Source organism: Cebus imitator, unplaced genomic scaffold, assembly GCF_001604975.1.
Source record: "Cebus imitator isolate Cc_AM_T3 unplaced genomic scaffold, Cebus_imitator-1.0 Scaffold150, whole genome shotgun sequence".
Lineage (NCBI taxonomy): Eukaryota > Metazoa > Chordata > Mammalia > Primates > Cebidae > Cebus > Cebus imitator.
The window spans coordinates 5,646,930-5,662,732 of NW_016107465.1; the positions used below are offsets into that span (position 1 = coordinate 5,646,930).

The 15,803-nt window shown below is 37.4% G+C and overlaps 1 long non-coding RNA gene across 1 annotated transcript in view; it reads left to right on the plus strand.

Annotated features, from left to right (window-relative positions):
- The first annotated feature begins 820 nt into the window (after window positions 1-820).
- LOC108314360 overlaps window positions 821-15,803 on the plus strand; it is a 58,237-nt gene continuing 43,254 nt past the window's right edge. Inside the window, exons 1-2 of the long non-coding RNA XR_005202555.1 lie at window positions 821-932; window positions 13,761-13,853. This is a non-coding gene — a long non-coding RNA (uncharacterized LOC108314360). The remainder of the gene's footprint in view (window positions 933-13,760; window positions 13,854-15,803) is intronic.

The following is a 15,803-nucleotide window of genomic DNA, read 5'->3' on the forward strand; positions in this document are numbered from 1 at the left end:
GCTCCCTGCAGTCTCAAACTCCTGCGCTCAAGTGATCCTCTTGCTTCAGCGTGTGCCACCATGGTTGGCTAATTTTTTTCTTTTTTTAATTTTGTAGAGATGGGGTCTTGCCATCTTGTCCAGGCTGGTCTTGAACTCCTAGGCTCAAGCCATCCTTCCACTTTGGACTTCCAAAATGCTGGGATTGTAGGTATGAGCCACTTCTCTTGGACTTATGTGGTTTTATAGAAAATGTTATCTTGTGTCCACCTCAACCTTTAGATGGCAAGTGGACTAAAAGATTCTTGCAAAGATACCAAAGATAAAATATATTGATATGATGTAAGCAACAAGCAAGCTTCAGGAAAAAAAAAAAAAAAAAGACAGAGCTGACATTTATACCACTCCCTACAATATGAGTTCATAATTAGTCACCTCAGAAGTAAAAGCAATGACAATCTAATTATCTAATTCTTGGACATAAAGCTCGAAAATTATCAAGAAGACCTTCTGACGTGAATTTATACCCATAACAAAATTATTAGCTACTGATAGTATGAAGTAATTGTGATTTGCAGAATGTTTATAAGTAGTTTCATTTAACTTTGCTATAGTTTGCTGTGTTTCAGTCCTCCAAATCTCATGTTGAAATTTGATCCCCAGTGTTGTAGGTGGGGCCTAATGTGATGTGTTTGGGTCAAAAGGGTGGATCTTTCACTAATGGCTTGGTGCTGTCCTTGAGGTTGATGAGTAAGTTCTTGCTCTATTAATTCCCCAGAGAGCTGGTTGTTAAAAAGAGCCCCACACCTCCCCCTTCTCTCGCTTCCTCTTTCTTGCTGTGTGATCTCTGCACAGGCCTGCTCCTGTTTGCTTTCTGTCATGAAGGGAAGCAGCCTGAAACCCTCATGAGAAGCAGATGCAGGTGCCATGCTTCTTGTACCGCCTGCAGAATGGTGAGCCAAATAAATCTCTCTTCTTTATGAATTACACAGCTTCAGGTATTTATAGCAACACACAAGTGAACTAACGCACGCTTTATTTCATCTTTTAAATTTTCTAAATTTGCTACATATATAAGATGTATAAATAAGTATATTTCTGGAATGCTTGCTAAACATTTATTGATGGCATACTGGATTAAAAATGCTTGAAGATCACTGTATGTGAGAATGCATTTTAAAAAGAGATGCTGTAGTGATTCCTCAAGGAGTGCTTTATAAAGTGTACCTGTGTTTATTACTTTATATGTCATATGTAGGTGTAAATTTCATGTACACCGTTTGCAATCACTAAATTCCTGTGCCTTTCAATGAATTCTTCTACAAGTTGGTCATGGGATTTTCTCTCTTCTTCCATGGTGTGGAAATATATGAAGACAAACCAAAAGCAGAGACTGTTTATTCAGAGGTTGTTATAGCAAGGGAGTCAGCTACCATTGCTTGCATTTTAGCAAAGACTCAAAGGCAATCAGAAGGGTAGGAAAGCTCCATAGAGGAAAAAAGGGAAGGTTTCAGGTATGTTCTGACTGAAGGTTGTTGGCATGGGGAAGCTGTAGGCAGGCTACTAGAAGTGGGACATCCTATGTGATTGGTTAGGGGTGTATATTTGGCTTTGTCTAGTTGGTCTTAAGTTAGAAATGGGTGCAAAAATAAGGGAAGCTGTCACGTTAACCAAGTCCTCGCCATTTTGTACTGATTGTTATAGAAGTTATTATTAAGCTTCTTGGATTGTTACTAGAGATAGGAGTCTGACTTTCTACAAGTGTGATTTATATTAGGCTGGCTTCTTGGGCTGCTTATCATAGATAAAGAGTTGATTTCCTGGGCAGGTTGCTTCAGGCTGTTAGTCAGCATTCTACTTTTACATGTGGTCTAGCCATTGTCCATTTGTATATTTATCTCTCAGTGATTGTTTAGTTTTAGGATGCTCCCTCTACGACTCTGCTTAAAAATGCCTTCCTAGATTTTGCATTAATACTTTCTGTTTTGACAGTTTTCTAAAAATTATACAAAATGATTTAAAATAATTTCCACCTCCTGAATGTTGCACAATGAAGACATAGTGCTGAAATCACTGCTCTGGATACTGCTGGGTGCATGTTAATTCTTTCTGTTCTCTGGGGAAGTAGATCTACAGCATCTAAAAAGCTCCGTTCCAGAGGGTCTCTGGGGTCTTTCTAATGTTGGGCCTAAGTAGAACAAGTATGCTAAAAGAAATGCAGTATATTACACTCATAGGTGCCCACCTTCAACTATAAAGGCGTTTATTCCAAGAGGCAAAATTCTTCTCATTTTCTTAGGAAAAGTGTGTAAAATTGAGATAAAAATTATATTACTTTTTAAGAAAAGAGAACATTTTAAAAATACTGATTTTAAAATCTATTGAAATCACCATGAGCATTGGTTCTTAAACAAGTATTTTTAAAATGTTATCAAATATATTAAAAGTTTTACCAATACTTGTCATGAAAGGGAATTTAGAGCAAACAGAACAGTGAAAAGAAAATAAAAAGAGTTATGAAACCCAAAGGAATTCTGTGTTATTTGAAAGTATTTCCTTCTAGTCTTTTTTGTCCTAGGTAAAGAATTAAAAAATAATATGTAAATAGAGCCTTTTTTTTTTTTTCAAAAATTTTTTTTGTCTTCTTGCTCACTTCAACATATAGAGCATTCCATTCTTACAAAAAAGTTCTACAAAGCATTCCCCGTAATTCTGCCCCATTCATCTTATCCTCCTTATCTGGCATGAAAAAATAAGAGGAGAAGGTAGCAGTTCACTTGCTGGCTTAAGTGAGAAATTAAGAGGAGAAGGTAGCAGTTCACTAGCTAGAAAGCCACATTGAATTGTGTCATTGTGTTTCTATTCTCCAAACTGTAGACTCAGGAGGAATTAAGGGGGCATGACATGATTAACCACTTTTCTATATAAGCCAACAAAGATACATGCATATTCTATTAAGACTTCCCTGTTCTAGCCCCTCTCTTACTGTTTCCATAGCGGCATGGACCCTGAGACTGACATGTCTGACACTACACAAAAGGAAAGAGGGAATTGTACATTGATTCAAAAAGGGTGTGAAAATATCTGAATTATATGGGAAGACATAATATGCTTATAAGTAAGCTGAGTGCAGTGGCTCATGCCTGTCATCCCAGCACTTTGGGAGGCCAAGGCAGGCGGATCACTTGATGTCAGAAGTTTGAGACTAGACTGGCTAACACGGTGAAATCATGTCTCTACTGAAAATATAAAAATTAGCCGGGCATGTTGGTGCTCGCCTGTAGTTCCAGCTACTCAGGAGGCTGAGGCAGGAAAATTGCTTTAACCTGGGAGGTGGATGTTGCAGTGAGCCAAGATCACGCCGCTGCACTCCAGCATGGGCAACAGAATGAAACCCTGTCTCATAAAAAACAAACTAACAAACAACAATATGCTTATAAGTAAACATTTTGCTATTTAATTATAACATGATGTTGTTCAACATAGCATGAATTTTGTTTTTGTTGGTATTTTCAGTGCATGTGTTCCCTCACCTCTTTTGTCCCTGAGGGTTATTTTTCGCTATTCTGGGATATGGAGGAGTGGTAAAAAGACATTTAGAAATGTTGAGTTTACTGTAGTTGCTGTGAGTTTGTCCTGACTTCTCAACACTTGGGGGTCCACAGCTTTTCACAGATGGTTATCCTTAACCATCTCTAAGGAGATGGTCAATATCTATCAACAACCGTGGAGAAAGGGAACGATTCTTCTCCACAGACCAGATAATTCCTCACCAGCATCTGTCTGAAAGAAGGGGTTTAAGTAGTGATTGTTAACGCCCCTTGGAGATAGGGTGGGGCAGCATGAGGGTGGGTTGGTGGATCAAGTATTATACTCTAATCTGGTTACCTGGTATAACACAGGAGACCTCACTACCAAAGCATTAAGTGAGGAGACAGGATTCTAAACATTGTAGAAGTAAATTTCATGGAAATTTTGATTTTTTTCAAAAGAAACTTCCAAGTTATTTGTGTCACCCAGAGTCAATAAACATCTGGCCTCTGGTCTTGGCCATCAGTCTTAACACCAAAAAGCAAAAGTGTCAAGGCAGCAAGTGAAAAAGCATTCCACTGTTCTCTGTACTACTTTTATTCTCTGACATTTGTCCTTTCTCTCCTTCATTTTCCAAAACCCATAGCTATCTCCTTTATAGGAACCCTCTCCCAACCTCAATTCTCTTTCCTCCCTATCTCTTGCATTTCACAGAATAGGCTACTCCTCAATACAGAAGTAACGATATTTAGAGAACTCTTTTGCATTTTGCCAATTTTACACTCTGTCTGCTCAATGAATGCCAAAGCTTCTCCACCTCCTGATTTCTGCTGCCTCGCAGAGGTCTTGGGGGGTGAGAGAATGAAAAGAGGGTCAAACTTTTGACTCTGAACTGTAGTTAGAATTTATCTAATTTTTGTTACTTTCCTTATGGTCTGTTTGATAATTTTTCTCTTTCTCAATATTTTTACCTTATGCAATGGGAACTAATAATCTTGACTTTGATCATATAATGAGAGAGCATTCTGCATTCTTCTTGCTTACTCTAGGAATGTATAGAACAAAGCTTTCCTACAATGACAGCATAGGAAGGGCACCTGCACAAATCATTTCTCAGTTTATTAATCCATAGGAGTTTCTGGAATGCTGCTCTAGTCTGGTAATTCTGAAAAGAGTTCCCATGAATATTCAGGAAGATTATCCTACTAGTATAATGCTAATCATAAGTATTTTCAATGTTAGAATATTATTAACATCTTTTGTTTCAGATTATATACCATTCCATCCATGTTAAATAATTTTCTAAACATTTCATATCATAGCTAACATTTAGGCTTTGGTCAATTAAATTATTATATGTAAGACTGCTCTGAACATCTTGGCATGTAGTTTTTCTGAATTTTAGATTAAAATACCATCACAGAACAAAAAAAGTTTTCTAATAAACAGAGGCTCTGCAAACACATGGTTCTTTTATCTTTTTCTTATTATCGATATTTAAAAATCTATATAATGCATTTTCAGTATTGTGTTATTAAAAATAATCCAATTAATATATGTTTCATTATAATACCAAAGGTCAATGAATACGTATCCCCTCCATCTTGTCTTTCTATTTGTGTATTGTGTTAGTATTAAATAGAACATGTTAGTGAAACTTACTTTCTTATTTATCAAATTAAAAATATGCTCTTCTAATTGAAAATTAGTCAGTTAATGTGGCAGTTTAGTAGTGAAATGTTAATTTGAAGAAATAAACTGAATTATCTGATTATTTTCTTGAATATATTTTCTGAACTGCTTACAAACTGGAAGATATTATATTAAATTCTTCTCCAAAGGATTACGCCAATGGGTAATTTCAAAATCGGAACCAATTTATGTAAAAATTGAAATAAATTAAGATTCTCTTTTGAATCATCTATAAAATAACAGGGAATTATTACTTCAAAATTTTTATATCCATTAACGCTTCTAGTAAAAGTGCTTAATCTCTGCATATTTCTTTATAAAACTTAGTTTAATTTTTGAGAAACCTGGCCAATAAATATAGAGGGTAGAAAAATAAATCACATTTAGGTTTTAATGTGAGATCTAATCAAACACGTAATGATCATCTGTGTTGAGCAGAATAAAAAGAAATATGAGGTAAACTCACTGCATTCAAAGGATAATCAAAATGAAAGAGGCAAAACATGGACTTATAAGATGTTAATTAATTAATTTAAAACACAATTTAATTGAGTGTCACAAGTAATACTATATAAACACCAAAATTGTAATCAAACTTTTGTGATAAAGTATAATTTGATAAACAGCCTGTTTTGTAAGGGAGCTAGGGAGTGTGTCAGGGAGAACTCCTGAGAGACAAGGGATTTTTATTCTATCAAAACCTCCCTCATCAGTGGCTATGTGGAGAATCTATGGAAAGTATGTTAGAACAAAGCTTTGCTACATGGACAAACTATGAAGCATGTCCCACCCAATCACCGTTGGTTTATCAAGCCATAGGATGGCAATTGTGTAAGGGGGTTTCAAAACTATTTAGGAAGGTTATCCTGCAAATATAACACTGACCATAGTATTTCATGATCTGCAGTTTCTCCAAATCAGTTTGGAGCACATGAGTTCTGGTGAGTGAGTAATAACAATGTAACAATAACAAAGACTATCTTTGGGGAAATATAGAAATCTAAGAGAGGTTATTGCAATTTAAGCAGAAGTACCATGAAATTTATATGACAAAGATGAACAAGCATACGGGGCAAACTTCATTTTCACTGAGTGTAATGGGTTGAATGGGTCAGATGCCAAGACAGATATACTAAGAAACATTGGGGAAAGTGTCTGGAATGATAATAAGGATAGGGAACAGATATATGTGGAGAAAGCCTTCAGACCATAATAAGGGTTTGACACCTATGAAAGGAGAAAGGGAGGAAAAGAACATCACTTTGAAAGAGCCTCAGGCTGCAGGACACATGGCGTTGGAGAAAATCTCAACCAGGCATAAAGCCAAATCGAGGCAGAGGCTGACTGCCAACTCCAACCATAAAGAATGAAGACATTTTAAACAAGATAAAAAATAAATTACACATGAAAGTGTGATTGAATTTGCAGTAGCAAAGATTACAAAGGGAAAGAAAATATTACATTTTAAAGACAGGTGATTGGGATTTCCATTTCTGGCAATATATGGCAGACTAGGTGGCATAAAAATAACAAAGACAAGAAACTCTTGGGCTATAAAACAGCTGAAATTGTTTGATAAAATATAACAAAGGCATTTCTAAATGAAGATCTGACCATTGAAGAAAGTCAAAGGAGTCCTAGGGACCAAAGATTAAGAGAAGCCTGAGGAACTGAGTTGAATGTGGGAGTTAATTTTGTCTGCCTTGGGATGGAGGTAGAGTGTTCATTCTGAAAGCTGTGGGCATACATTTTAATGACCACCAGAATGACACGAGGAGCTGAATCTCTGGTCTATGATAGGAGTGGAATTAGAAGAGAAATGAACTTTATCTTAACTCTCCACATATAGGAGCCTAACAAGAATTACCCAAATGACAATGGTGTAGGGGAAGCCACCTAAGCAAATATAAAGAAATGAATACCAAACTATAAAGCTACCTACCAGACCAAAGGAGGGGAGAGTAAAATCTTGTCTTTTTGACTTGTGTTCTTGGTGCGGGAAGAAGTGTGATTTCATAATTATGGCTCTACATGCACATGGGTTTGTTACACTACTTTGATAATTTTGTAATCTGCAAGTCAAGAATTTATGGTCAACATCAGTCTGTGTCTGATACTATCTCTTAGTGGTGTGATAGAGGCAAACACAAAAGATTTGTAGGGGAGTGTAGGATTGAGGAAGCCTGAATGGAAAGGAAGAGGATAAGATATACAACAGAAACATTAACCCCGAGTAAGCCGGTATAGCTATATTTAATTCAGGCCAAGAACGTCTTTAGGGATAAAAGGATTGCTAGGCCTGGTGCAATGGCTCATGTCTATAATTCCAACACTTTGGGAAGCTGAGGCAAGAGGATTGCTTGAAGCCAGGAGTTGGAGATCAGCCTGGGCAACACAAAGAGACACCATCTCTAATAATAATAATAATAATAAATTAGCTGGGTGCTGTGGCATGTACCTGAGGTCCTAGCTGCTTAGGAGGCAGAGGTGGGAAGACCACTTGAGCTCAGGAATTCAAGGTTACAGTGAGCTATGATCTCTTTGCTGTCCTCTAGCTTGGTTAACACGTCAAGATCCCATCTCAAAGAAAACAATTTCAGGAGGTAATATGTGCTATGAAAAATAATGAAATAGTGTGAGGAGAGAAAGAAAAACAATACAGGGGTACTACTTTTCGTAGAGTGGTGAAAGAAAGCTTTTAAAATTACGATTACATTTGTGCTAAGGCCCAAAAGAAGGGGAGGAATAAGCAATGTAAACTTATGAGGGAAGATCTTCACAGCATAGGGATTAGGAAGTGCAAGGCTTTGAGGGAAGAGTGTGCCTAATGTGTTCGTGGGACAGTGAGGAAGCCTGTGTGATAGGAGTGGAGTGTATCATGCAGAAAGTGGCAAGAAATAACATCCCAAAGGTCATAGGTGGTTGGATTACGGAGATCTTGATGGCCATTGCAGCAATTTTGGATTTTGTTTCAGAGTGAGATGGAAAGTTTTTGAGCAAAGGTATGTTTTGTTTTAAAAGACTAAACTTGGGTTGTATTATAGAGTTTGGCTTGTTAGGAGGGCAAGAAAATAAGCAGAAAGACCAGTCTGAGCGCTAATGCAGGAGTCCAGATGAGAGACGATTGTGGCTTGGACCACTGGAGGTGAGGAGAAGGAATCAGTCAAGTTCTGGGTAAATTTCAAAACAGAGTCCATGGGAGTTGGCGTGAGAGAAAAAGAGGAATGCAGATAATAACCTCTTGCATTCTAGCTTGAGAACCAGAAAAACAAGAGTTGTCAGTTACTGAGAAGGGGAACAGCAGAGAAATAGCAGGTGGGTGAGAAACTTAAAAGTTTGACATGAATACCTAATAAAGAAAATAGTATAATTTCAAGGAGCAGGGGATAATTTAACAGTCATAGTGTGGATTGTAATATATTTCCCTTTAATGGATTGATCAAGTCGACAAAATTTCAAGTACAAAAGATTTAAACAGGCTAGTCTTGGTGGCTCACACCTATAATCCCAGCTCTTTGGGAAGCTGAGGCAGGCAGATCATGAAGTCAGGAGTTCGAGACCAGCCTGGCCAACATAGTAAAACCCCATCTCTACTAATAATACCAAGAAAATTAGCTGGGTGGGGTGGCCTGTGCCTGTAGTCCCAGCTACTTGGGAGACTAAGGCATAGGAATCGCTTGAACCTGGGAGGCAGAGGTTGCAGTGAGTCAAGATTGCACACACTGCACTCCAGCCAGGGCAACAGAGTGAGACTTTGTTTCAAAAAAAAAAAAAAAAAAAAAAAAAAAAAGAAAGGAAAAAAAAGATTTAAACAGTGCCATTAAGAAGTTTTATTTAATGGATATATAGACTCCTGCAAGCCAAGGTACCTTTTTAAACATGCATACAAGATTTACAAAAACTGTCCAGGTACTGGACCAGAAAACAAAACTCAACAAATTTCAAAGAGCTGGTATTCTACAGACCACATACTTTAACCACAACAAAATCAAGGAATAAATCAACAACAAAAGAGAACCAAGGGATAATTAAAAGGAAGATAGCAGGCTAGAAAGAAAAGGACTTTAGTGAAATGAAATATCACTGACTGTAGCTATATTTGAACAAGCTCGCTGTCTTTGGTTATATCTGGGGGTAGGAGAGGCTTTCCATCTCGCCTGGTTCGTGATTAGGAGTTTCCTTGAACAAGGCTAATTTTGGCTCTCTTCAGGAATGTCTCAGAGATCCCTGTAACTTGGGCAATTCACTTCAGGGTGATTCATTTCTTGGAATCTGTAAATCTCTTAAGATTTTTTTTTTTTTTTCTTTTTAAACTTGTCCTAAAATCCACATCATTTTACCTTTTTGAAAGTAGCTATGGTTGTTGGACCTGCCAACCTTGTTCGGTTTAGGCTTGAGTGTCTGGATGGTTCTTGGAATGCTAGAACTGTTCTGAATTCAAAGATATGGCAGAAAATAGAGGCCTCTTTGGGTGATTCTGCTCTAGGTGTCAAGAACTTATCCTTCCCTGGTGTGTAACTGGCACACGTAGTTGTGTTAGAAAACTAGCCATGAGCTGGTCCTTACTTACATAGCTCCCTTAAGCTACTGTGATCATTTTAGAAATGTGCACCAACAATGCACAAAGTGAAGCCCTGTAGCTTTCTGTGATGCCTTGTCCTCTTTCTGAACTTACCCAGCTTGGCTCCAGCTCTCCTCTTCTGCTTCTGATCTTCCTGGCTTTGGACTTGCCTCTTCATACCCCATAGGATAGATACTATTGTGTTTCCACATATGACCTCGAAACATCCATTGATTGGCTTCATGTGTTTGATCCCTCTCTAGGTAGTTTCAGTCCAGTTTAGGAATCTGTCTCCAGTATTCCCAGGGCCTGGGCTGAGAAGGTGCAACGTTCAAGCAGACAGCCTGGAATCAGGGCCTATGCAAATTGAAATACTTATTCTACAGTTTTCTGATTAGGGTTATTTTTTTTCGGACTATAAAACTAATAAGTAATTGTAAGAAATTGAAAAATAAAAAGAATATAAAGAAGAAAATAAGCACTCTTCTAAGTCGGTGGGTATCCTTTGTTCAGTGGGTATTCCACTTCTAACACTTAGGGGTATCCTTTGGTGCGTGGTGTTAACAGTTCCCACAGAAGCTTTCTATGCATAAAAATTACTAAATGAATGGATTCTTAAAAGAATTTAATTATATGCTGTGTACAGAGCTTTAGGCTACTTTTTTCTTTAACATAAATGCATATTACCCTAAGTTTATAAAGATCTTCATAAACACAATTTTAAATGCTTGTTTGATAGTTAAGCATATGTATAGCCTTTACACTTAATATTTTATTGATAATTTTAAAATTTGTGTTATTTTTTTTCTAAGAGGCTTATATTTTTCCTGATGAAATAATGACATTTGCTAGTATTACTTATTTTTTATTGTATTTTCTAAAGTATATGTCTTACATATCTAATTATTTTTCTTTCAAAAAAGGAATGATAAACACTTCTTAAAGGAAATATAATTTTACCTTTGTGAAAGGATTCAATTTTTTGAGTTTCCTATAATGAGTAAATTAGCTTTGGATATTTTTAAAGATTCAGGGTCTTATTAACTTAGCAGAGTAACAACTAAATCTCCAAATCCTTTAGGAATAAGACATAATATCTGAGGAAGGCCAGAAAAGCAAAATTTCAGTTTCACTTTCCATTTCTAGGGATAGTGAAAATCACACTTCTAAAAATGTTCCCAATGCTTCTAGACCAACAAATATCTCCTTTTATAAACGATTACAAACTCAAACAGAATAATTTTTTTGTTTCATCTCTTTATCTCCACAATATTCAGCCGAAGCTCCACCATTTGCTGGTTGTGAATTTTTGGACAAATTATTGAATCTCTCCCTAATCCTCACGTATAAAATGGAATAATAATTATACCTTCCTCATTGGATTGTGGTAAGGATAAAATATACTATGCATGGTGGCTAGCCTGGATCATTTAATTTTAGATATTATTAATATTATTGTTATGCTATTGGTGTACATAGCGAAACACGATAGTTAATATTGTGGACTCTGGTGTAAGGGCTGTTGGTTCAAACTTGGCCTGCCACTTACTCATCCTGTGGCCTTGGAAAGGCATAACCTCTTGTGCCTCAGTGTTCTCATTTGCAAAAAGGATACAATAATAATGTTATCTCATGACATTTTTATGAGAATTAATACATATATATGCATATATATATGTATAAATAGATAGTACTGAGAACAATGTCTACTAATTGCTATCTGGGTGATTGTTTGAATGAAATGAAATGCTTGATACATTTTTAAAACAAACAGTGAATGGTGTGATTACAAAACAAACTACATCATGTCACTCCATCTTTTTACATGTGCCGATATTTCTTTTTCTCTGAAGTGTTCGGTAACCAGCAGAACTGCAAAATCTGAGATTGTTAGCCTGAAGGGTCCTCAACTTGACCAATATCCAAGGAATCACTTGTAGTACTGGCAGGGTTTGAGGTTACTGCTTCAGAATCATCAACATCTGAGATGAGTCAGCTGATGCCTCCTCTTAGATTCTTCAGTAGAGCCCAAGAATAGGAGAGAAGTATGAATAGGTGGCCTTCTCTCTGTATGTTTATGGGAGTATTGCCAACCTTTGAAGTACAGAAAGGAAGTTGTGGATTAGAGATATGAATTTGCTTTTAGAGAGTCCATGTCTTGGACTGTCCCTGGGGAAAAAGGAGTTCACATAGAAATCAGAATATAAACAATGCGATTCCATTCTTCCTACCCTAAGACTCTTCATAAAGTATGACACAATAGAAGACTTTCAAGCAAAGAAAAATTATTTTTCACAAGTCAAAGGAGCCTTTGGATTATTTCCCTATGTTTTAGATATCTTAAGAGTTCTTCAGATGAGGTCCAAAGTGCAGCAGAACATAATCATCCTACTTGGAAGGTAGCCATGGAATCAGATGACTGAATAAATACTACCATTTAGCACGATTTATTTCAGGCTTTAGTGGGATGTGGGCAAGGTTGTGAAGAGATTTCTTGCCATATTCTAAGGTTAAACCCAAAGAGAAGGCAGTCCAGTCCAGGGGTCACTGTTCCTCCATTATGAACCTTCATGGATTATTATTTATTTATTTTAATGATAGATTTAGGGAGTAAAAGTGCAGTTTTGTCACATGGATCTATTGCATAGTGGTGAAGTCTGGGCTTTTAGCCAGAATAGTGTACATTGTACCCAATGCTAATATTTCATCCCTTACCCCCACCGTCTCACCATCTCACTCTTCCAAGCCTCCAATGCCTATTATTCCACCCTCTAGGTCCATGTAACCTTCATCGATTACTTTAAAATTGTATTTTGATTGGCAGGAGGCAGAGCCAGTTTTGAGCATCTAAAATTTGAAAATTTGACTGGAAATGTGATAGTCAGTTTGCATGTATATGAATATACTTTTGCTGCTGGGCTTTTCTTCAATGTGTTATTCTGCTGACAAATTAGGGCCATTAAAAATTCCTTGCTGCAGAGGCAGTTGATTATTTAAGGTAAGACTGTGGATACCTCTGTCAGCCTTTGACAGAAGACACAAACCATAATTCAGAACCTGTAATGTAAACCTTGAAACAACTGAGTAACTTAACAGACTTGAATCAAGCATAAACAATGAAGTAGTTTGAAAGGGTTGGTCTCCCCAAAATGTCACGTTCCACGGAAGAATGCTTTCTCTATTTGACCTGTCACTAGAGCTCTCAAAACATGACACTCCTTGAACACAATATACTTTGATGATAAACTAGATTAACTTTCCCAGTACAAGTGAAAGGCCACCTGTTGCCAGAATGGCCATATTCCTCGTTGGCTGTCTTGTAGCTGTCATCACTTCAATGCAATCTGCAGCCGACATGCTGGAATATAATGAATATGTCAGAAGTTGGAGGTCAGCCATCCAAGTACATGAAAACTTGGCTCGCCTACAGTGTCAGCATGGAGGCCTCCCTATCATCTTGTGCAAAGGATTTCTGCACCACTTGATTTGTTTGCACAGGGTTTGTTGCTGTTGGATGGGGCGTATTTCTGAGAGGCTTTTTGACAGCCCATTCAAATATTTTCAGTGTGGAAAAACAGGGCTTCTGGTTTCAAGCTCTTCAAATAATAGGTGTTGTGCAATGCTGTGGAAGCTGATGGTGGTGGGGATCTGTTGTTGGTTTTAGTGTAAAAACACCCATAAAGACTGTTAGAAGTGTTTTGGTTGGAGTGGAGAGGAAGATGGGCTGGAAGATCAGAGCTACTGAAGAGATCTCAGTGGCGCTCAATTCCCACCTTCTCCTGCCCACCCTTCGTTTTCAGTGGTGTTGGGTCATGTGGACCACAAGCTCTAGGCACTGGAAGGTATAAAATAGCACATCATTTGTAGTTAAATGCTACACGTTTATTATAGAGAGGGTGCAATATGCATCTGTTTTCCCAGGCCACAATGCTGAGGAATAATGAGAGGCTTTTCTTCACTCATGGCATGTCTATTCTTTCCCTGTTTCTTCTCACAGTAAAGTCTGCTTTGGCTAACAGCACCAGAAAGAGGCCCTCTGAAGTCTTGGTCAGTGTAATTAAAAGATCATGAGTAATTCCACTGGCTGAAAGTAAGAGAGTTTAAAAGCAGTCTTAGCTGTTGTTAAATGCTTGCCCAGAACATTTAAAAACTAACTAAAATAATTCTGTCCTTGGCCGTAGCAACTAGGGCAGGATTTCTTAGCCTTGGCACTCTTGACATTTGGGATCAGTTAACTCTTTGTTATTGGGGGCAGTCCTATGCATTTTAGGATCTTTGGCACCTCCCCAGTCATGACCATTAAAATATCTCCACATGTCCCAAATTTAATATCCCAAATGTCCCCTGGGGCCCAGTGTGAGGCAAAATTGCCCTCAGTGGAGAACCACTGAGTTATAGGCATACTAAGATCCTGGAAAGATATTACATTAAAATATCATAAAGAAGCAAATTATATGCACAAACTCATCCTCCCAACTTTACCTCCTGTTTTAACATCAAAATATCAACTGAAAAGGAGGAAGATGTTTATTGCACTCTACACCACAATTCACATTCATACATCCTATGCTTATGAGTTTGGGGGCCCAAGGACGCAAGATCGTCTGTTTTGGTAATAGCTACAATATTAGTTCTCATTTATTGAGCAACTGAGCCGTGTGCTAAGTCATCTATGGGTGTTATTTCACTTGCTCCTTACTACAGATGTAGAGGTTAACTATATTATGGCCATACTTGCTTATCAGATGAGTACACTGAAGTCTGGAGCATTTAAACTGCTTTCCCAAGCTAGACCCTTTGTAGGTGGCAGTGGTTTTACCCAGAGCCTGGATGCTGAAGTCCAGCACTGAATCACAGTGGAAGGACGCCTGCTCCTGGGGTCTGAACGGTTACTGGTCCTCAACAGCCGACGTTCAGCAGATTTCTTTCTAGCACCTTCACATAATTTAGGCCTCAATGAGTCACATCCTATAATCGTTTTATGAGAACAAAGTGGCAAATAGCTAATTTAAAATTATCCCTGTCAAAAGAAGATAAGAAAATTACGTGTGGGTTTGATAAAAAACATTTTATATCTCTTCTAAAACACTTGTTAAATTTTAACGAGCCGTGACCTTATAAACTTAGACCTATAATGTATCGGCAAGCTACATGCTCACTAGGAATCCAAATCCCCACTCAATATTCACTTTGCATTAATTAACTCAGTGTTTAATTTTGCTATTTGTTTCCATCATCTTTGACATTTTCTACATGTGGTGACAAGGAGAAATATTTGACTACTGCATTACATTTTTTTTCTCTCTTGTTCTGCTGGTGGAGGTTTAAAAACTAGTGACATGGTCAAGAGTCAAAAAGATTAAGCAAAACAAAACTAAATGAAAACAGAGCTGCCGATTAATACACAGCCTGGAAAATGAACTAACAAATTTGCCTTCATCTGTCCATAGTCCAATGCCAGACTTCCTTTCCTCCGTTAATTATATATTTTTAAAATCCTCCCTTCTGTTTATTTCCATTTATCCTGCTACAGTTCCCCAAATTGAATATAAAAGTAGAAGAGCCTTTTCTCTTAGTTTTTATTTTAATCTGTGCATTAACCCATTTCTTTCTTAGTAGTTAGTAGACACTCAGCGAACGTATACTGTCATTTGTTGAGTGTCTACTCAACAGAGCTCAGTTGGTCAAATCAGAGTAGAAAACACATCAAAACAGAAGAGACAGACAAAACTTAGCTATATGGAAAAAAACTATACTGCCATTAAATGGAAGATAGAATGGTGAATTGTTAATGCCACATTTCACGATTCCTTTTCAACAACTCTTTATCATGGAGAATTTCAAACATATGCAAAAGTAGAATAGTAAATGAACATATGCTTGTCACTCAGCCCCAATAGCCATCAAACCCTGGCCTCGTCTCAGACTGTATTATTTAGCTGAAATGAGTCATCCCATTTTGTAGCAACTTAAAACAAAATGCATCTATTATTTCACAGTTTCTGTGGATTCGCTCTCTGCCTTGGGCTTATTCAGGTCT